This window comes from Procambarus clarkii, chromosome 83 (genome assembly GCF_040958095.1).
Source record: "Procambarus clarkii isolate CNS0578487 chromosome 83, FALCON_Pclarkii_2.0, whole genome shotgun sequence".
In the NCBI taxonomy this organism is placed as follows: domain Eukaryota; kingdom Metazoa; phylum Arthropoda; class Malacostraca; order Decapoda; family Cambaridae; genus Procambarus; species Procambarus clarkii.
This window is the reverse complement of record NC_091232.1, coordinates 19,701,385-19,724,099: the sequence shown is the minus strand read 5'-3', so window position 1 is coordinate 19,724,099 and position 22,715 is coordinate 19,701,385.

Genomic DNA, 22,715 nt, shown 5'->3' with positions numbered 1-22,715 from the left:
AAAATAAGTTTGGCTTCAATCTCTGTCTCAAGGATTAGGGCGTCAAGCTATATTTTTCTGGTGTATTTATTTATATTCAGTCCTAGTGATTACTATTTTCTAAAGTTTAAACACTAGACTGTGTTTAAAAGAGAATTGTAGATTAATATATATATGTTGTTGTGATGATGACACGAAAACTCCCATTTTCCTTAACTTTGGTAATGGCTAACTATGTTAACATGTTGTGTGGAGGATTTTCGACAAAGGCATGCCCAAAGGCAGTCTGGGTTGCATTGCAGGTAGTCCGACAGGATAGGCACAAGGCCAATAAGGAGTCAGCAAGCAGTAGAGTCGCTTAACCAGTCTGTATGTGGGTTTGGGTATCTGGCTGATGATTGGCCGAAGTGGGTTTCCAGGCTTGTGGGTCTTGAGATTCCCATACGCATAACCAGGTTTTCATTCTCCTACAGATCTCAGTATATAGGCATGACAACAACGTCTCTTATGCATGTATAAGTTGCATGTATGCCTGGTCCCCAGGCATACATGCAACTGAAAAAAGAATGAGGTGATTTGATAAAATACTATGGCCAAGATTACCATCAGAGTGCCGGCGGGCTGATGGGCAAATAACCTCAGCTACCATCAGCTTTATAAGTCCGGTCATGATGGTCGAGTGGATAAGGTGCCCTGTACACCAGTTGCATAGTGCTTCTGGCAGTATGGGTTAGAGTCACTTCTGGGGTGTGAGTTTTCAGTTTACTTTTGTATTTTTCATGGATTTTCAATTTCTTTTTTAACTGTTTCTTCTTATCTTTCAGTGATGGGAACATCAGAACACATGATGTTCCCAATTTCCTGATGGGAACATCAGATCATTTGGGAATGCATCGGACGAGGGAGTGGGGAATGGTGGGGAGGACAAGGGAATGCTGGAGTGGGGAATGGTGGGCAGGACAAAGGGACTGGGGAGGGGGAAATGGTGGGGAGGATGAAGGAATGAGGGAGTGGGGAATGGTTTAGAAGCAAGGGGGATGGGGGAGTGAGGAATGGTTGGGAGGACGAGGGGACGGGGGAGGGGGGAATGGTGGGGAGGACTAGGAGACAGGGGAAGGTTGCTGTGGCTCAGCAACAAGTGAATGGGTAAATCTAATCTATATAAATAAGAATGTAAATGTTCGTTTTTTCAAAATTGATAATCTCCAAAAGTTCTTCACTGATTACTTTGAAATTTTCACACAATGTTCCATTTGCATCTGAGTGGGTTTATATATACATACTATATAGATGTCACGTCTGTGACAGGAAAAAAAAACATGCTTATTTTGAAAAAATGTGTTTTTCATGTGACGGAAAATCTTCGAAACCTCTTCACCGATTGCTTTGAAATTTTTACACAATGTTGTATTCCAATATTCGTGTGTTTTTATATGCCTTCTATATACATGCCTCACCTGTGACAGGAAAAAACAAAAAAACAGCGTCATCTGTTGGACATAAATGCAACACATGCTGTAATCTCCGAAATTTCTTCACCAATTGCTTTGAAATTTTTACACCACATTCCTTTCGAATATGTGCATGTTTTTGTATACCTATTATATAGACACCTTTCCTGAGAGAGGTAAAAACATGCTTTTTTTTTAAACAGCTTCATCTGTAGCACGTAATAGCAACACACGCTATACTAAATATGTTACCATTCCATTTCAATGTTCTTGGTTGCAATGACAAATTGAATTTTCATAGATTTTAATTTATTTTTATCTTGATCTAATTATTTTGTGTGACATTGCATTGGAATTGAGCTGTATTGTTTACCATGCAATTCATTTTGTAAGTATAAGTATAGATATCTCACCTGTAACAGGAAAAAACATGCTTTTTTTGAAAAACAGCGCCATCTGTTGCACGCTATGATAAATATGTAATGATTCCATTTCAATGTTTCCGATTTCATTGATAAATTGAATTTTCATAGATTTTGATTTATTTTCATTTTTATTTAATTATTTTGTGTGACATGACATTGGAGTTGAGCTGTATTTTTACCATTCAACTCATTTTGTGATTATAGTTTATTTTTGTACTTTTCATTGTTTTTCATTTCGTTTTTTAACTGTTTTTCTTAAATTTCAGTGTTGGGAACATCAGATCATTTGATGTTCCCAATTTTCTGATGGGAACATCAGATCATTGAGAATGCATCGGACAAGGAGTGGGGACTGGAGGGGAGAACGAGGGGACGGGAGTGGGGGATAGTGGGGACAAGGGGACAGGGGAATGGAGAATGGTGGGGAGAAAAATTGGACAGGGGAGTGGGGGATGATGGGGAGGACGTTTGGACAGGGGACCGTGGAATGGTGGGGAGGAGGGGACGGGGGAGTGGGAGATGATGGGGCGGACGATGGGACGGTGGGGTGGGGAATGGTTAAGAGGACGAGGGGATGGTGGGGAAGATTAAGGGAGGAGGGAGGGGGGATGATGATGGGGAGGTCGAGGGTATGGGGGAGTGGGGAATGGTTGGGAGGACATGGGGATGGGAGAGTGAGGAATGGTTGGGAGGACGAGGGAACAGGGGGAGGGGGCATATGGTGCGGTGGACTGGGAGACTGGGGAAAGGTTGCTGTGACTCAGCAACACACATTTGTTGCTAAGCCACAAAAACAGCCACAACAACGTGTGACCGGGTACAGCTAGTGAATAATAAGAATATTCATAAAGTAAAAAATCCTAATGATAATTAACTTTAGATAGCTTAGTTATGATCATATAATTAGTATAAAATTATGAAAACAAAAAAAGAACTCAATTAGTATATGACTAATATAAATGAAATTGCAATTAAATTTAAATATAACAAGGTAAGGTTATACATATGAGTAAGATTTTACTAAGATACTGAGATAGATGCTTACATAAGTACGTGGGGATTTTTCTGATTAGTTAGGAACTTTTATTGATGAGAGAGCATTATTTAACCAGTAGACAAGAAAAAAGTCCACTACGGGCTCACCATAGCCCGTGCTGCTTGGAACTTTTTGTTCCAAGTAGCGAATCTTTAACAACAACAACCAGTAGACGGGAGACATCTCCCGTCATGCAGGGTGCAGTCGCACCTCCATAGATCTCCAGTATCAGCTCTTGATACTGGTAATGGCTCAAAAGGGCCTGCCACTTACGGGCTATTCATGCCCGTACCACCTCTTGGGTGGCTTAATCTTTATCAGTCAACCAGTAGAGCCAAATACAGTACCTTGGACAGGGTTTGGCTAAGTTAGGTTAGGCCCAGTCACTCATGAGTTATTTTTAGTAATGGCATTGGATGGATTCGAACTTTCAGATATACCACATTCATTAAAGAAGACCAATAGTTGTTGGTCACACTTTATTTCATATCGTTTTCCTGTTCTTTCCTTCTTTACGATGATCGTTCCATTCCTAGTGTAGCACTGCTTGATAACACCTGGATTTTGTTTGCGAATTTGACGCACTCTGAAGAGGAGGGATCCACGCTCCTTGGTAAGGCACTCGTTTATATAAACGTTCGTTTTTGCTAAGCAGCTGTTTGCATGAGGCAAAATTTAGCAGCAGAATTTGCAAGTTTGATGAGCATTCTCCTAGTGCTACGGGAACTGTTTTTATCTATCCTGACAGCTGATTTGATGTCAACGTTGACTTTTATCTTTGAATTAATTAGAGCGTGGGCTACATTACACCAGTTCTCACCATGCTGTTCATCACGTAGATCAGGAGTTCTCACCATGCTGTTCATTGGGTAGATCAGCAGTTCTCACAATGCTGTTCATTGGGTATAATCAGCAGTTCGCACCATGCTGTTCATCGGGTAGATCAGCAGTTCTCACCATGCTGTTCATCGGGTAGATCAGCTGAGGTAATTATCAGGGAGTCGTGAAGTTGTTCCTGCTCCAGGTCATCGTTGGAAGCTGCCTAGTGCATCTGAAGAAGATTTATTTGTTTCCAGCTTATGAAGGATGTCGCTTTGTCCTGGTTGGGTTTCCTCGGCCTTAATCTTGTGTATTGGATCCATTGTGTTATCTGTTACAGCTTGTGAGCTGAGAATTGCTTGATTATTGTTCGTCGAAGATTCGAGGAAGCAGTCTATAGTTTTTTTTTTTTATAAAAGAAATATGCAAAGTATAGCACAATATACATGAACAGAAGAACAAGAACATTACAACAAAACATAAGCAGAAACACAAGCAGAAACACAGACAGAAAAAGAACATTGCAGTATAAGACCCTAGAAACTCCAGGGACATTAGTCCGAATACAAAATGAAACATAATAATGGACATACAACAAACGGACGCATTACGAACATGGAAAGACACAACAAACATACACAGAATAAACCAGACACTCACACATATACAAAATTTTAGTTTTATAAAAGAAATACACAATATACAAACCAGACAATAGAAAACAAACATACATACATACAGGACAAACATAACAAAGTACGGAAACACGGATGCAAACTAAACATACACAACAAAAACCAAGAAATAAAACACAAAATATGGCACAATGAGAAAACCCCGAAACGGGCACTGGAGGGTACACACACACACACACACACGAACAAACAAAAAAACAGTACATTACAAATAAATAACACGACATAAATAACATAAAACAGTTACATCCACAAAAAACGGAAGTACAGAAATAAGTAAACACAAAACAAGCCCAAACTCAGGTGCATAACAACAACAGGCCTCATAAACCACCGACACAGAGGCATAAGTACAGAGCTACAGGAAACAACAAAAAATAAAAACAAAAAACATGTAAAGATTTAAACAGGGAAATACAGAGATAACATAAACACAACAATGCCGCACACCTAATAAAGCAATGTCACAAGGACAAGATAATAAACACACGCACACAAGCGACATACACAACCACACCGCCCGCCACCCCAACACAATACACAGGGCGAGCGCAACGACACGAAAAAAAATAACACCAAACACCCACAACCGCACACAACCACAACACAAACACACACACCAAATGCAAAGCACAAAACATACAAGAAAACAAGCCACGCAGGGGCAAGAACAACACCCACACCACCCACACGCACAGACAAGGACACCCACCTGTGCATGCAGGCACCGGGGAAACATCACACACAACACAGACAGAAACCAAACACACCAATAAACCAATCATTCATACTTCTCCGGGTACTCCCGAGCAGGAAACCGTAAACAATAAGCCTCCAAAACAAGTTGGTCACTTTCAGGAATCGGACACCCAGGAGCTGCAATAGGCCGAGGCATCGAATTTGGCACTCCCGAGACAAAACACTGCGCTCGTGGAACCCAGATGGTAGAAGGGCACCAGGGAACAGGACGCACCAAGTCAGTACACTTAAAAGTCGCAGTTGCTGTAGATCCGTCGAGCACCTCGCCGGTCGAGAGGACAAAAGGGACGGGTTTCCCCCGATGACGCTGGACACACGGGCGCACACTGGGAGGCACATCTGACTGCACGGCAGGCCGCACACCGGCCCGCCCACTAGGGCGTGCACAGCGTTCGATGTCAGGAACCGCACCGAGACCCGCGGAAGGTGGATCCGCAGGGGCCCCAGACCCCCCACCAACCGGAACAGGAGCAGAGGCCCCCCGCTTCACATCCTTCGTCAACACCACCACAAGGTCGCTCTTACCAGGGGCAACAGCCCACTGAGGGGAGCCACCAGCAAGGGTCACGGCATCAAACTCAGAAGGCACCACAGGAGGCAACACAGCGTCGGCCACATTATTATCCTCCATGGCATCACGCTCCTCTGCCCACGACCGGCTAGGCGACACACCCCGAGCCAAACGACAGCGCTGAAAAAGAGGCTGCTGATCGTCGGAGCTGTCACACCCAACAAGCGGTGTCCCAGAAGAGCCATCGACAGGCGGCCCCAAAAGCGGGGCAGCACGTTCACACAGAACAGCAGCCTCCACAACGCGGGGCAAAAAGTCACCACCAGGAACGGAGACCGGAGGCGGAGAAGGAAGAGACACAGCAGGTGGGAGGGAAGACGTCAGCACACGTGAGGTATCCAGGGAGGGCGACGGAACATGCAGAATAGAAGAGGTACTCGTCAACGAGGAAACTCCCAGAGGCGACGAGGCAGATCACGTGGGTGGAGACACACATACCACCACACCGTCAGCCCAGGGAAGCACATTGCCTCCAGCAGGAGACGCAGGCACCACCCCTACAGCATCTCCCAAGGCCATCGGATGCAGATGCACCTCCACAGTCACCGAACGATGAAGGTCCGAAACAGGCGCCCCCAGGTCCCCCGAGTTCACCGTCGGGGCAGACACATAGGGGGCGCGTAGGGGCCTCGTAGCCTGGTGGATAGCGCACAGGACTCGTAATTCTGTGGCGCGGGTTCGATTCCCGCACGAGGCAGAAACAAAGGGGCAAAGTTTCTTTCACCCTAAGTGCCCCTGTTACCTAGCAGTAAATAGGTACCTGGGAGTTAGTCAGCTGTCACGGGCTGCTTCCTGGGGTGTGTGTGTGTGGTGTGGGGAAAAAAAAAAAAAAAAAAAGTAGTTAGTAAACAGTTGATTGACAGTTGAGAGGCGGGCCGAAAGAGCAAAGCTCAACCGCCGCAAAAACACAACTAGTAAACACATCCGGTCCAGACGTAGCGACATCCGCAACCGCCGCAGGATCCACACCAGGCACCTGCACAGAGCGAGAATCCGCCGAGGAGTCCACACGCACAGATAAGCGAGGAAAATCATCCTCTAGGAGAACTGAAGGGGCTTCTGTATGAGGAGCGTCACAACCGGCCACGACGTGGCCCTCAGCACCACACCGGAAACACGTTCGGGTCTGCCCCTGATAAAAAGTCCTCAGAGACAGCCCACGATACGAGACCCTGGACGGTATAGGGCTCGTGAGCCTCATGACAAGCGTGCGTGAACCCAGCCGGACCCCCTTCAGTCGGCCCGCACTCAAAGTGTTGAACTGGTGCTTCACCACCGACCCAAACCGCGTAAACAAGGCCATGAGGGCCGCCTCGGGGAAGGTCACCGGCACGCCGTGAATACTCACAAACGTCAAGGGCCCCCAGGGATCCGAGATCTCTACAGACACAGCCGAAGCCGGAAGAGGAAGCGTGCGGCCATTCCAGTGGGCCACAAACTCCCGGTATACATGTGACGTGGCGAATGACACCACAACACGGGCGGGCGACAACTTCTCTAAGCCCAGGAGCTCGGGGACGTCAACACGGAGGACGTCGAGGAGGGCAACTTCAACAACGGGCCAGTCCACATCAGCAGAAAAATCCAGCCGCACTGTGTCTATTCTTCGAATACGGCTAGTACCAGCCCCGTCCATATTGGCAGGTGGGGCCCTGACCAGCGGGAGCTCCACACCCCCCCCCCCCACAGCAACCGCCACTCAGCAACGGCAGACGACCACTGACAGTCAGAGCTCGACGTCTGCACCCTCTGGTGGCGCAGCCAGCACTCAGGAGGCAGTCTATAGTTTGTTGTTGTTGGGAGACTGTGACTTGGAGAGCCGCATTTGCTTCAGACTGCAGGAGCACTAGGTTGTGTAGTTTCTGGGGCCATGGATTGCTCCGCAATGGTTTTAAGTTTATACAGGGAGGCATATATAGAGTGACTTCTACAGCCTGAGTTTTGAGTTGAGTCGTAGGCGGCAGCTGACAGAGAGGGAGGGAAGCGGGTGCTGTGTTTACCAACATCGGCGACAATTCCAGTGGTGCCAGTGTTTCATTTAGGACTCTTTGTGTTATGGATAATGAGCGAGAGGCAGTCCTACATTGCTTGTTGCTATGTGTGGGCATGTTTACGGTGGTAGATTCTTTGTAACGGTTACATAGGTAGATATTTGGAGATTGGTAGTGGGGTTAGGCGTATGGTTACGTTTGGCAGAAGGGTCGTCGATATGCAAGGATAATGCAAATTGGTTAATTATGGTTGATTACTGTCAATCGGATTGATAATGGTCGATTGATCATAATCGACTTGATAATGGTCGATTGATCATAATCGACTTGATAATGATCGATTGATCATAATTGACTTGATAATGGTCGATTGATCATAATCGACTTGATAATGGTCCAAGACGGACGAAACGTCGTCGTCTCTTCACTTTCTAGTGTGTGTGTGGTTTGGTCAACATTCCACACATAGACCTTCTTTGACTGGATTTTATTTAGATATGTCTATAATATATAGATCATGAATCCATCCAAATTTTCTACATCCATTATCCTGAGTAAGTTTAGTCATGGGTTGATCACAATGCTTTCCACTAAATAGTCCACGAGTTGAACACTCACACTAAATTGGTAATCTTGCCATATTAATTGACCTAATGTGGTTGGACATACAGGAACTGTAGGTATTATTGTGGGAGTATTAGGAGATATTTTAAACCAATATCCGTCCTGCCAGGAGGCACTGGCTGGTAATATTTCATTACTTTCATTAGAGTATAATTGAGAAGGTAAATATATACAACAGTGATTTAGTTTCATACCTTCCCACACTTTACAGGCTTTATGATGATTGTCATACTGATGGAGTCCAAATGGTGATAAAATTAATAAGGGATTATTATCTAACTCGTCATCGCTTTCAGCCTGGTCAATGTACCATTCAAATGACGATATATTTTTTTGTCATGTTATACCATAGTGAAATAACTTTCTTTTTCTTCGTAATGTCTCGCCTTCAATAATTACAGTACATATAAATAAGTAATTAGCAAAAGAAAATAAATTATGGCTATAATTTTTCGTGGTTATTCATAAGGTGGGTTCAGAAATATATAGCGAACGTCTCAATCTCTAAAATAAAATGTTATACAGATTTATTTAAGTGAATAAATATATACGTATACTATACTTTCTTTAAAAAAGTAAAAAAACAAATAATATATGAGTTAATTATATATACACATGATATATCAATTTATCTCACATAAGTGTGTCCTCACTTGAACGAACTGTATGGGACGAGGCCAATCAGTTTCACAGCGGAATTCGTGACCTCAGGTCAGACCTCAGGCCAGACCTCAGGCCAGACCTCAGGTCAGACCTCAGGCCAGACCTCAGGCCTGGGGACGAGATGGAGAAGGATGGGAAGCTGCCCTTTCTAGATGTAACAATCATGGAAAGGAGCGGAGGTTTCCACACTGCAGTCTACACTAAGGAAACAAACATAGGAATGTGCCTAAATGCCAACAGTGACTGCCCAGACAGGTACAAGAGGAGTGTTGTTAACGTTTATGTCGACCGTGCTCTCAGCCACAGCTCAGGATGGAAGCAAGTCGACGAAGAACTCTGTAGGGTAAGGCAGGTCCTAGTCAACAACAGCTTCTCCAATGGTTTCGTTGAAGACACCATATGAAGTAAAGTGAAACACCATGCAAGCTCTCAAGAGACAACTAACACAACACCTATACCCCTATTACACTATTTTACAGGAACTTCTTTTCCACAGCTCATAAAACGGAGGAAAGGGTAATAGAAACGTTATCCCTACAGACAAAAATAAGAAGATACAACTAACGATTTACTATCAAACCAAAAAACGGCCAGCCTACTCATGAGAAACTCTCCAGACACAAAGCAGAGCGCTTTAAAAGAGAACAACGTCGTCTATGCCTTCAAATGCCCTCTTGGGGACTGTAAGCCTCAAAAAACTCAGTATATAGGCAAGACAACAACATCTCTTTCCAGGCGATTAACGATGCATAAGCAGCAGGGCTCCATTAAGGAACATATAATCTCTTCCCACAACCAAACCATCACCAGAGAAATCTTAGCAAACAACAAAGAAATCATCAATAGATACAGCGATAGCAGGCGGCTTGACATATGCGAGGCACTACACATCAAGAAGTCAACACCAGCAATCAACAGCGAATTAATGCACAACTATATTCTACCCACTTCAAGACTCTGCTCCAATATAGAAGCATCAAGAATTATGGGCCAATAGGCCCTTTGCAATTACTTCCATTCTTACCTTCAATACCCATTGTTTCATGTTCTATCCTGTGTTGAAAGTTTTGTTCACCTCATCAAAACTGTTGTAACATATCACCACACCCAAAATGCGGGTATAAAATGAAAAATGAAAGCTGTTTAAATCATAGCATAAGTAGGAACTCTGTTTAGTGTTTGCAGGTAATAGTTGTGTGTGTGTAAACTAAAAGTCTTTGAAAATGTAATATGTTATTACGAAATGCGTTCAAGTGTCGCGTCAGACTAGAAATAAAAATGAATTTTGGAGAATTGATTTTTCAAATACCATCAACAGTGAAAAGAAACATAAGAAAGATCGAGAAAATTCGTGTTAGAATTATTAATCTTACTTTTTCGGTCATATTTAATAATATATGTCTACAGGAAAGACTGCTACCAAAATATACTAATATTAAAACGCACGACCCAGCAGCAAGGAATCAAGCCTTCACGATAAAATATCGCCAAGATCTGATTCGTAATCAGATATACAAGGCAGAAAATGAAATCAAAGACAACAAAACGCAACTACTTCATGCTACAAACGAATGGAGAAACAGCAACATCGACGAAAGTCTCCGTACTCGCATCGAGCAACACCTCGACATCCTCACAGACCGACATCACCTCAGCACTGAAACAAAGATAATCAAGAAACTAACAACGTTATATGGAGGACCTATGACAATTCCATGACCAAGAGACGGCTTCCTGAACCTTGCAGGAATCAACCTCACTGAGGACCAAGTCACTCTCCTAAATCTGAGTATAAACTGTCACATTATGTCCAGACCAAGTGAGATGGCCCGGAAAGTGGAGTTGGAGATTCTGTTGGACGACATATTCGACCTCGAGACACAAAAGAAGGTCACCACCAAAGACACCTTACAAGCAGAACTTATTGCGGATGGAGGAAAGAATCGAGGCAACTACAGAAGGACCATACTGTCCCCCGAGCTCAAAGCGGCAGCTAAGAGCCTTCGTGAGAAAAAGGAAAAAGTTGTCAGGAAAGGTGACAAGTCGCCAATATACGTCATTCTTAAAAAAGACGAATATCTGGCGAAAATGAACCTCATACTCTCTGACCAAACTAAATTCCAAAGGGTAACGAAGGACACTACAGCCGAATTGAAAGCAAAGGTCAACAAATTGATCGAAACTGTGAACGCCAAGAAATCTGGACTCCACCTGACAAAGATTATTGGGGAATATAAACCTTGATACGCATATGGAAATGTCAAGACACATAAACCTGGAAACCCACTTCGGCCAATCATCAGCTAGATACCCACACCCACGTACAGACTGGCGAAATGACTCAACGGCTTGCTGACTCCTTTTGTCCCTTGCTCCTTCAGCCTGAAGTCTCCAAAGGAATTTGTTGACTTACTGTGGGGAACACAGGCCACAGGGAAAAGAGCCTCGTTGGACGTAGAGTCACTGTTTACCAACGTACTAGTGGATGAAACAATCGGAATGATAGCAGACAGAGTGTATCGTGAACCGGCCTGTGCTCCTCTTGACATACCAGAAAACATTCTAAGGAAACTACTCCAAGCTTGTACTAAAGAGGCACCCTTCTTGAGCCCGGATGGGCACATGTATAAGCAAATAGATGGGGTCGCCATGGGTTCTCCCCTAGGTGTCCTGTTTGCGAACTTCTACATAGGTATCATCGACCAAAAAGTGTTAGTCGACATGAACTTGAAACCGGCCATATACTGCAGGTATGTTGACGACATCTTTACACAGGTACCTGATGTCAGACATCTGCAGGAGCTGAAGGAGGCATTTGAGCAGAATTCTGTGTTGCGTTTCACTTACGAGATGGAGAAGGATGGGAAGCTGCTCTTTCTAGATGTAACAGTCATTGAAAGGAGCGGAGGTTTCCACACTGCAGTCTACACTAAGGAAACAAACATAGGAATGTGCCTAAATGCCAACAGTGACTGCCCAGACAGGTACAAGAGGAGTGTTGTTAACGCTTATGTCGACCGTGCTCTCAGCCACAGCTCAGGATGGAAGCAAGTCGACGAAGAACTCTGTAAGGTAAGGCAGGTCCTAGTCAACAACGGCTTCTCCAATGGTTTCGTTGAAGACATCATATGAAGTAAAGTGAAACACCATGCAAGCTCTGAAGTGACAACTAACACAACACCTATACCCCTATTACACTATTTTACAGGAACTTCTTTTCCACAGCTCATAAAATGGAGGAAAGGGTCCTGAAAGATAGTATTAATAGAAACGTTATCCCTACAGACAAAAATCAGAAGATACAACTGACGATTTACTATAAAACCAAAAGCGGCCAGCCTACTCATGAGAAACTCTCCAGACACAAAGCAGAGCGCTTTAAAAGAGACCAACGTCGTCTATGCATTCAAATGCCCTCTTGGGGACTGTAAGCCTCAAAAAACTCAGTATATAGGCAAGACAACAACATCTCTTTCCAGGTGATTAACGATGCATAAGCAACAGGGCTCCATTAAGGAACATATAATCTCTTCCCACAACCAAACCATCACCAGAGAAATCTTAGCAAACAACACAGAAATCATCGATAAATACAGCGATAGCAGGCGGCTTGACATCTGCGATGCACTACACATCAAGAAGGCATTACACTAGCAATCAACAGCCAATTAATGCACAACTATATTCTACCCACTTCAAGACTCCGCTCCATTATAGAAGCATCAAGAAATATGGGCCAATAGGCCCTCTGCAATTACTTCCATTCTTACCTTCAATACCCATTATTTCGTGTTCTATCCTGTTTTGAAAGTTTTGTTCACTTCATCCAAAACTGTTCTAGCATATCACCTCACCCAAAATGCAGGTATAAAATGAAAAATGAAAGCTGTTTAAATCATAGCATAAGTAAGAACTCTGTTTAGTGTTTGCAGGTAATAGTTGTGTGTGTGTAAACTAAAAGTCTTTGAAAATGTAATAAGTTTTTACGAAACGCGTTCAAGTGTCGCGTCAGACTAGAAATAAAAATGAATTTTGGAGAATTGATTTTTCAAATACCATCATCAGTGAAAAGAAACATAAGAAAGATCGAGAAAATTCGTGTTAGAATTATTAATCTTACTTTTTCGGTTATATTTAATAATATATGTCTACAGGAAAGACTGCTACCAATATATATATATATATATATATATATATATATATATATATATATATATATATATATATATATATATATATATATATATATATATACATATATGTATATATATATATATATATTGTGACGGTAAAGCGTTGGTGTTCGGCTGTTTCAATAGCTGGGGGCAGGGCCTCGTCACATAACAAAAAAAAAAGATCATTTGCCCTTTTGTCTGTGGTAAGGTAATGGGAAGACACACAAAACACAAAGTATAAACAATGAAATTTTAATTACTCTAGAAAACAAGATATGAATAAAGACAATCTCTTGGCTTACGTAAAATTCAAAACAAGTCAACAAACAAAACAACATGAATAATTAAAGGCAGTAAAAATTTTCTCTAAGACAATAAAGTGCAGGTTATTGTGATAGTAATATAAATCAAATCAGGTGCTGAGAATACTGGCTTCAAGCTGCCACCTCCCTTAGTACACGACAGCCAGAGCTTTGTCTACTATAGAGAGATGTCAACTCCAAGGAGCACAGGAATATTCTGAGGAGTACGGCGTGCTGCTGGCCCAAACGTCGACTCAGGTATTGGCGTGAGTGCAGGTGCGGCGACACACCAGCCAATCAGGAACAGGCAGGCGGAGAATGAGTAGTTTGCTGGTTTGACAGCGAGCGGGAGCCGGTGTGTCTGGTGGTGCAAGGTACGCTTTGCTTCCTGGGCAAAACGTTTGGCGATACTGGTGGACGTATCTTCAATATAGTATCTTGTACTTGAATGACGTAAATGTGTAGGGAAGAGCAGGCTCAGTCTCTCTTGAAAGAGATTATTGTCACAACTCTCCCCCGAAGCCTGCGGTTCTGGAAGAAGTTACATCTTCATGTGGTAGAGTGATAGTTGGAGTTGCTTCTACTTCATAGACTCTGGAGAGGGCGTCGGCTATGATGTTGTCAGAACCCTTGATATAGCGGATCTCCAGGTGGAAATCTTGCAGATATAAAGCCCATCGTAGAAGACGTTGGTTATTGAATTGGGCTTGATGTAAGAAGCGGAGAGGATTGTGGTCTGAGAGGATGGTGGTAGACCTGGCACCTTGTAGGTATGGAGCAAAGTGCTGGAGATTCAGGACGATGGAGAGTTGCTCCTTCTAGATAGTGCTGTAGTTCCTCTGGTGGGGTTTCAACTTGCAGCTGTAGTAGCTGACAGGTAGAACCTCCTCGCCTCGTTGCTGCATCAGGACACCCCCGATGCCCGTATCACTGGCGTCGACATGAAGGATGAAAGGCTTGGTGATATCTGGCGAGGCGAGAATAGGATTAGAACAGAGGAGGAATTTGAGTTGTTCGAAAGCAACGGTTTGCTGCATGGTCCAATTATACCGTTGCTTGGGACTGGTTAAAGTGATTAATGGTGTTGCTACCGTAATAAAATTCTTCACAAACCTACGGTAGTAGGAGGCAAGACCAAGGAAGGGCAGGAGCTGCTTCCTGGTTGTAGGCTGTGGATAATGCTTGATGGCTTGAGTCTGTGTTTAACGGAGCTAGGCTACCACTCCATATTACATGACCCAGATAACGCACTTTACCTTTGGCAAATGTGGACTTGCCCAGGTTGATGGTGAGGCCGGCTGTCAGGAGCTTGGCGAACAGTCGTTGCAGCTGGAGCAGATGTTCGCTCCAGGTGTTGGATGCTACAACGATATCATCCAAATAGGCGTAGGTGTTATCCAAGCCTTGGATGACGCGGTTGACAGCTCTCTGAAAGGTGGCCGGGGCATTACATAGTCCAAAAGGAAGGCGTTCATACCTGAAAAGTCCAAAGGGAGTGATAAAGGCAGATATTTCTTTGGCTTGCTCTGTTAAACACACTTGATAATACCCCTTGAGCAAGTCCACTTGGGACAAGTACTGGGCATTACCAATGGCGTCAAGGATGTCATCTATCCGTGGCAAGGGCTATGCATCCTTGACAGTCACATTATTTAATTTACGGTAGTCCGTGCAGTCTAACCTTACCTTGGGGTTTTGGCACCAAGATACAGGGTGAGGTCCAGGGGGACTCACAAGGTGTAGCCAGTCCATGATCCAAGAGGTACTGTACCTCAGCACGCATGACTTCCTTCTGGCTAGGGCTGATTCGGTAGAAGGGTTGACGAATCGGCCGGGTGTCAGGGAGCAGTTGGATGTCGTGCTGGGTAACAGTACACTCTTGTGGATCATCTAGGAACAACTACTGATGTTCTTTGAAGATTTTGATGAGAGGGGCACTATGATTGTCCTGAAAATAATTATGATTATCAGTTAGGATTTTCGAATTAGAAAGCGCTGACTCCGTGTCAGTGCTTTTGGGAGGAGAAGCAGGGAAGGTCTCACTGTGGATGTATGGCTCTTTAAAGGAAGAATATTTTATCATTACAGTGGGAGGAGTACCGTTATATAGCTTCAGGAGGTTGACGTGGCACAACTGGGTCTTCCGCCGCCTATCTGGAGTCTCTAGAACGTAGTTGTGGTTGTTTCTGCACTCCTTGATGCGGTAGGGTCCTGAAAACCTGTTTTGCAAAGGAGAACTTGGGATAGGGAAATAGGCAAGCACGAAGTCTCCCGGTTTAAATTTCCTTACTTTGCTGGTCTGGTCGTAATGAGGCTTCATCCTCTCCTGTGCTTTCAATAGATTATCTTTGGCAAAATTATGTACCCTCTCTAGAATGTGTTGTAGGTTTTGAAGAAACTGGGGCACATTCTGATGCTCACTGAAGGTGGCATCACGTAGAGAGTCTTTGAAAGCTTTGAGAGGAGTACGGCACTTACGTCCGTAGAGCATCTCATAAGGAGATACTCCTAGAGACTCATTGGGAAGACTTCTATAGATGCACATAATCAAATCAATTTGCTTATCCCAATCCTTAGAGGTTTCATTGCAAAACTTCTTCAGGAGTGCTTTAATAGTCTGGTGACTACACTCAAGAGAACCCTGTGAAGCAGGATGATAGGGGCTGGACAATACCTGTGTGATGTTGAACTCTTCCAGTGTCCTCTTGTAGAGATCACTGGTGAAGTTGGTGCCACAGTCGCTCTGAACCTCCCTTGGAAATCCATACTGGGTGAAGACCTTCAATAAGTGTTTCACAACCGTAGCAGCCGTAATGTTCTTTACTGGAACTGCTAGGGGGAATCTGGTGGTAGGACACAGGATGGTTAGGATATAGGCGTTACCTGAACTGGTCCGAGGTAAAGGACCAACACAGTCTATAATAAGTCTGTGGAAAGGTTCCGCAGGCACCTGTATGGGAGTCAGTGGTGCTCTGGTGATAGAGATGTTCGGTTTACCTGCCATCTGACATGTATGACACTGTTTGACGTACTGTTTGACGCTATTTACCATACCTGGCCAGTAGTAGTCTTGACGGATTCCATGGTAGGTCTTGTTAAATCCGTAGTGTGAGAGTGCTCCGTGGGCCAGGTGTAGAATAGTGGGCCGCAGGCTGGCAGGAATCACTAGTTGTTCGACGTTGGCCCAATCGTCCTCCTCCTTCAGTTTACTGGGTCTATATGTGCGGTAGAGCAACTCGTTATCTAGGAAGAACCCAGGAATACTGTCAGGTTGCGTCTCAGCCTGGAAAAATAATGGTGTCAATGTAAGATCTTCTCTCTGTAACTTACGAAACTCCAACTTGGTCAGATTCGGGGGTAGTTTCTGAGGGTCTTGAGGGACAGCGGTAGCAGTAGAGTCAGCTGGCTGTGGTCGTGCAGATTGTGCACGGGTGGTCACTAAAACCGGAGGAGAAACTTCATCACTCTCTTAAACCTTTGCTGGAACATACTCAAAGACGGGATTATCCATTACAGAGGTACACACCTGGGGTTTATCCTTGACGATCAGGTTGGTCGGTTGCAGGTCTTCTGCCAAGTCGTTGCCTAGGAGAAGTTGCACTCCAGGCATGGGAAAACGCTTTTCCCTGATGGCGACTTGGACTTCTCCGGTCACGAAGGGACAATCCAGGTGGACTCTGGCGAGAGGATAAGGAGTGGTAGCAGTGAGGTCAGTGATGAAGACAGTTTCTCCGGTGTAGACGATATTGGGCACAGCTGATTTCAAAATAATTGATTGAAGAGCCGCTGTGTCCCTCAAGATCTTCAGTTTGAAACGTCCCTCCTGATTTGAACCGTTGGTAGAGACAGTTCCAGTATACAGGTGTTTACTGAAAAGAGAAAGATCATTAACATGAACACCAACATTCATCACAGGCTTACCGGACTTAGGAGGAGTCTGTTTGGGTTTAGTTGATTCAGTATTACCTTTGTATTGAGACTTACCACATTTATCTATGGTATGTCCATAGAGTCTACAGTACTTACAGTACAATTGCGAGCCAGCTTGATCGGTACTCACTTTCTCGTAACTGTACAAGACTTCTTACTGGAAGGTGGTTCGGGTGTCAGCCGGTGGATGAGGCTGTAAGTGTCAGCCGACTTAGCACACTTTAGGTAGTCTGACTCTTCTTTATCTGCTAAATATAAACGGACAGGAGGCGGCACACGCCTCAAGAATTCTTCAACTAGCATGAGGTTGACGAGTTCTGCAAAGGTAGAGACATGTGCTGCTTCCAGCCATTTCATAAAATATCTCCTTTTGGTATTAGCAAATTCGAGAAAGGTAGTGGTACTTGCCTTCAGGTGGTCACGGAATTTCCTTCGATAACTTTCGGTGGAGAGAAGGTAGGCGTCCAACACTGCTTGTTTCAGAGTCTGGTAGTCATTCTCAGACGCCAAAGTACTGAGTGTAACTGCAGCTCTACCTGTGAGATCTACTCTGGGAAGGGTTGCCCATTGGTCGGCAGGCCAACTAAGTTGATTAGCAAGGGTCTCAAAGGTTGTGAAAAAAACATCAACTTCTGTCTCTACGAATGGTGGCATTAACTTACATGCATGTGAGAATATTGAAACCGACAGGAAGACTGGCGGTAGCTTGCTGGCGTTGAGCGAGGTGTGTAGTTTCCAACGCGAATTCTTGTTGACTACATTCCATAGCCAGAACTGCTTGTTGTTTGTCATGCTCGCGTTGCATCTCCAGGTGGCGTTGTTTTGTTTCAAGCTGTATTCGTTCCCGCTCACGGAGTATTGCAATCTCACGTTCCTTGAGGGCGATTTCACGTTCCTGTTCTTCTTTCCTCAAGGCGGCTTCCTCTTTCCTCAGTTGTAGAGCTTCTTTTTGTTGTTCGCGTTCGATCTTGGCAGGCTCTAGTTTAAGTTTCATCGTTGCCAAATCAGTTTTATCTGCAATAAAGTAAGTTTCGTGAGTTTCAGAGTTAATCTTACCTTCCTCTAAGAGATGATCCAGTAACAGGTTATGTAGTTCATTTTTGTTGGCCTGGTAGGGAACTTCTAGTTGATACTCATGTGCAAGAGTTTGTAATTCAGTCCTCTTGGCACGACTTAAGGTCCCTTTTTCACCTGCTGGATCAGCACGGAAAGCTTGGAGACGATACATGGTGAAATTAGCAAATAAATGCACAACGAATATACTGTTGTGATATGGTGAATGTCAGAAACAGGACAACGTGGCAACTGGTACCTATCCTGTGGAATCGTTAACAATTAATGTTAATTTCAAGATGATAAATGATTAATAAATCAAGGTCGCAGGAAATCTTGTACCCGGTACTCAATGTAAGAGGATAAGGGCAAGAAAATCCTACTAAATAAGCGAAACTGAGTTTCTAAAACAAATGAAACAGTTAATTGCCTCAAAAGTGAATTAGGTAGTCCAAGAATGTAGGCATACCTTGCCGAGTCTCTATAGGACATAAGCAAGTTTTTCCCACTGAAATGAATATGATACTTACAGAATTAGCGAACTTTTGTGCTCTGAAAAAGATGGCTAATTCCCTACCAATGTAAATATCATCATCTCTGACCGACGTGTAGGGGTGCGAGGTGTCAACTGGTGACGAGAACTGCTGCTGAGGTCCCAATTCAGCAACTAAAGTTCGTGCGAGAGGAACTATGGCCCTCTTTATCCTCCTACCGTCGGATTGCAGAAGATTAGGTGCTCTTGACCCGGGGACAGACCACAGTACCAGGGTACCAATATGAAGATCTGCCGAAAATATGAGAAATATCCTAGGGACAAAAGATGGTAAACACGAGTAATAACACGGAGGGAGAGATGACCAATTAAGAGAATGACTGAGGCCTACAGTCACCACGTAATCCAAAGTTGTCTCACCTTCACCATATGCTACTCTCGGAATGCACAATACACACAGCACCATATGAAAATAAAATTGAATATTGAAAATAGTGAAAAGCTACTTTATTAAAGCCAAGTACGCTTACCACAAATTTACGATCTGGTACCAGTACCTGAGTAAAGCTCCGAGGACAGCCCCAAATGAAATGTAACGGTAAAGCGTTGGTGTTCGGCTGTTTCAATAGCTGGGGGCAGGGCCTCGTCACATAACAAAAAAAAAGAAGATCGTTTGATCTTTTGTCTGTGGTAAGGTAATGGGAAGACACACAAAACACAAAGTATAAACAATGAAATTTTAATTACTCTAGACAACAAGATATGAATAAAGACAATCTCTTGGCTTACGTAAAATTCAAAACAAGTCAACAAACAAAACAACATGAATAATTAATGGCAGTAAAAATTTACTCTAAGACAATAAAGTGCAGGTTATAGTGATAGTAATATAAATCAAATCAGGTGCTGAGAATACTGGCTTCAAGCTGCCACCTCCCTTACTACACGACAGCCAGAGCTTTGTCTTCTATAGAGAGATGTCAACTCCAAGGAGCACAGGGACATTCTGAGGAGTACGGCGTGCTGCTGGCCCAGACATCGACTCAGGTAGTGGCGTGAGTGCAGGTGCGGCGACACAGGCAGGCGGAGAATGAGTAGTTTGCTGGTTTGACAGCGGGCGGGAGCTGGTGTGTCTGGTGGTGCAAGGTACGCTTTGCTTCCTGGGCAAAACGTTTGGTGATACTGGTAGACGTATCTTCAATATAGTATCTTGTACTTGAATGACGTAAATGTGTAGGGAAGAGCAGGCTCAATCTCTCTTGAAAGAGATTATCGTCACAATATATATATATATTATTAAATATGACCGAAAAAGTAAGATTAATAACTCTAACACGAATTTTCTCGATCTTTCTTACGTTTCTTTTCACTGTTGATGGTAATTCAAAAATCAATTCTCCAAAATTCATTTTTATTTCTAGTCGGACGCGACACTTGAGCGCGTTTTGTAAAACTTATTACATTTTCAAAGACTTTAGTTTACACACACACACACACAACTTTAACTGAATAGAACTTAAACATCTTCGAGTTTTTTATAAACCTACATTTGGGTGAGGTGACATGTTACAATAGTTTTGGATGAGGTGAAAATAAACTTTTTACACAAGACAGAACACGAAACAATGGGTATTAAAGGTAGGTAACTGTAGAAGGCCTATTTTTATTGGCCCATATTTCTTGATGCTTCTATATTGGAGCGGAGTCTTGAAGTGGGTAGAATATAGTTGTGCATTAATTGGCTGTTGGTTGCTGGTGTTGACTTCTTGATATGTAGTGCCTCGCAGACGTCAAGCCGCCTGCTATCGCTGTATCTATCGATGATTTCTGTGTTGTTTGCTAAGATTTCTCTGGTGATGGTTTGGTTGTGGGAAGAGGCTATATGTTCCTTAATGGAGCCCTGTTGCTTATGCATCGTTAAACGCCTGGAAACATATGTTGTGGTCTTGCCTATATACTGAGTTTTTTTAGGCTTACAGTCCCCAAGAGGCCATTTGAAGGCATAGACGACGTTGGTCTCTTTTAAAGCGTTCTGCTTTGTGTCTGGAGAGTTTCTCATGAGTAGGCTGGCCGTTTTTTTGGTTTTATAGCAAATTGTCAGTTGTATCTTCTGATTTTTGTCTGTAGGGATACCGTTTCTACTAACAATACCTTTCATGACTCTTTCCTCCGTTTTATGGGCTGTGGAAAAGAAGTTCCTGTAAAATAGTCTAATAGGGGGTATAGGTGTTGTGTTAGTTGTCTCTTCAGAGGTTGCATGTCGTTTCACTTTCCTTCTTATGATGTCTTCCACGAAACCATTGGAGAAGCCATTGTTGACTAGGACCTGCCTTACCCTACAGAGTTCTTCGTCGACTTGCTTCCATTCTGAGCTGTGGCTGAGAGCACGGTCGACATAAGCGTTAACAACACTCCTCTTGTACCTGTCTGGGCAGTCACTGTTGGCATTCAGGCACATTCCTATGTTTGTTTCCTTAGTGTAGACTGAAGTGTGGAAAACTCCGCTCCTTTCCATGATTGTTACACCTAGAAAGGGCAGCTTCCCATCCTTCTCCATCTCCTAAGTGAAACGCAACACAGAATTCTGCTCTGTGGGTTGGTTAGGTTCGGTTATATATCTATGTTAATTTTAACTCCAATAAAAAAAATTGACCTCATACATAATGAAATGGGTAGCTTTATCATTTCATAAGAAAAAAATTTGAGAAAATATATTAATTCAGGAAAAGTTGGCTTATTAGGAAAATCGGGCCTTGCATAGTAGGCCGAAAAGTGCGTTCTGGCTACTAGTTACGACATATATATATATATATATATATATATATATATATATATATATATATATATATATATATATATATATATATATATATATATATATGCCTATACTTGCATAAACCACAAGTGAAGATTAACAATCTTTGGACAACACCCACCAGTGGGCCTCGAACCCAGAAAGCACAACTACCTTCCAGTACTGCCATAACTAGTACGCCTTAACTCACAACACCATCAGACCCTAAAAGAAGTAGAGACTTCGAGATATATATACACCTCAAATATCTTCACTTCCCGAGGGCACTAGACAAGTGAGAGGTTACTATGCGTTTTTCATCAAGCCACTGTTAATGTGAGAGAACTCGTGTCCATGCTATAAGCCTATACTTGCATAAACCAGAAGTGAAGATTAATAATCTTTGGACAACACCCACCAGTGGGCCTCGAACCCAGAAAGCACAACTAGCTTCCAGTAGCTGCCATAACTAGTACGCCTTAACCCACTACACCATCAGACCCTAAAAGAAGTAGAGACTTCGAGTTATATATACACCTCAAATATCTCCACTTCCCGAGGGCACTAGACAAGTGAGAGGTTATTATTATTAGAGGAGAGAGAAAAATTTTCCATTAAAACTAAAATAATTGTCTTTTATACACAATTTAATAAGTTCCAATACTTTATTGGTCTGCAAGCTCAAATTATATTTAGGCAGTTCCTCACGTAGAAATTCTAACATGATTAGTGTTTTGTGATCGCCAATTGCATCAATGGATACTACGTGCCAGTTTCTAGTCTTCTCCTCTCTCTACCCTTCCCTTAAACCTTTTGTTATTAAACTTTGTTCTGCTTTAGTGATATCTCATTCCTTAAAAATTCGTTTTCGGAACTTATTAAATTGTGTATAAAAGACAATTATTTTAGTTTTAATGGAAAATTTTTCAAACAAACATTTGGTATGGCGATGGGC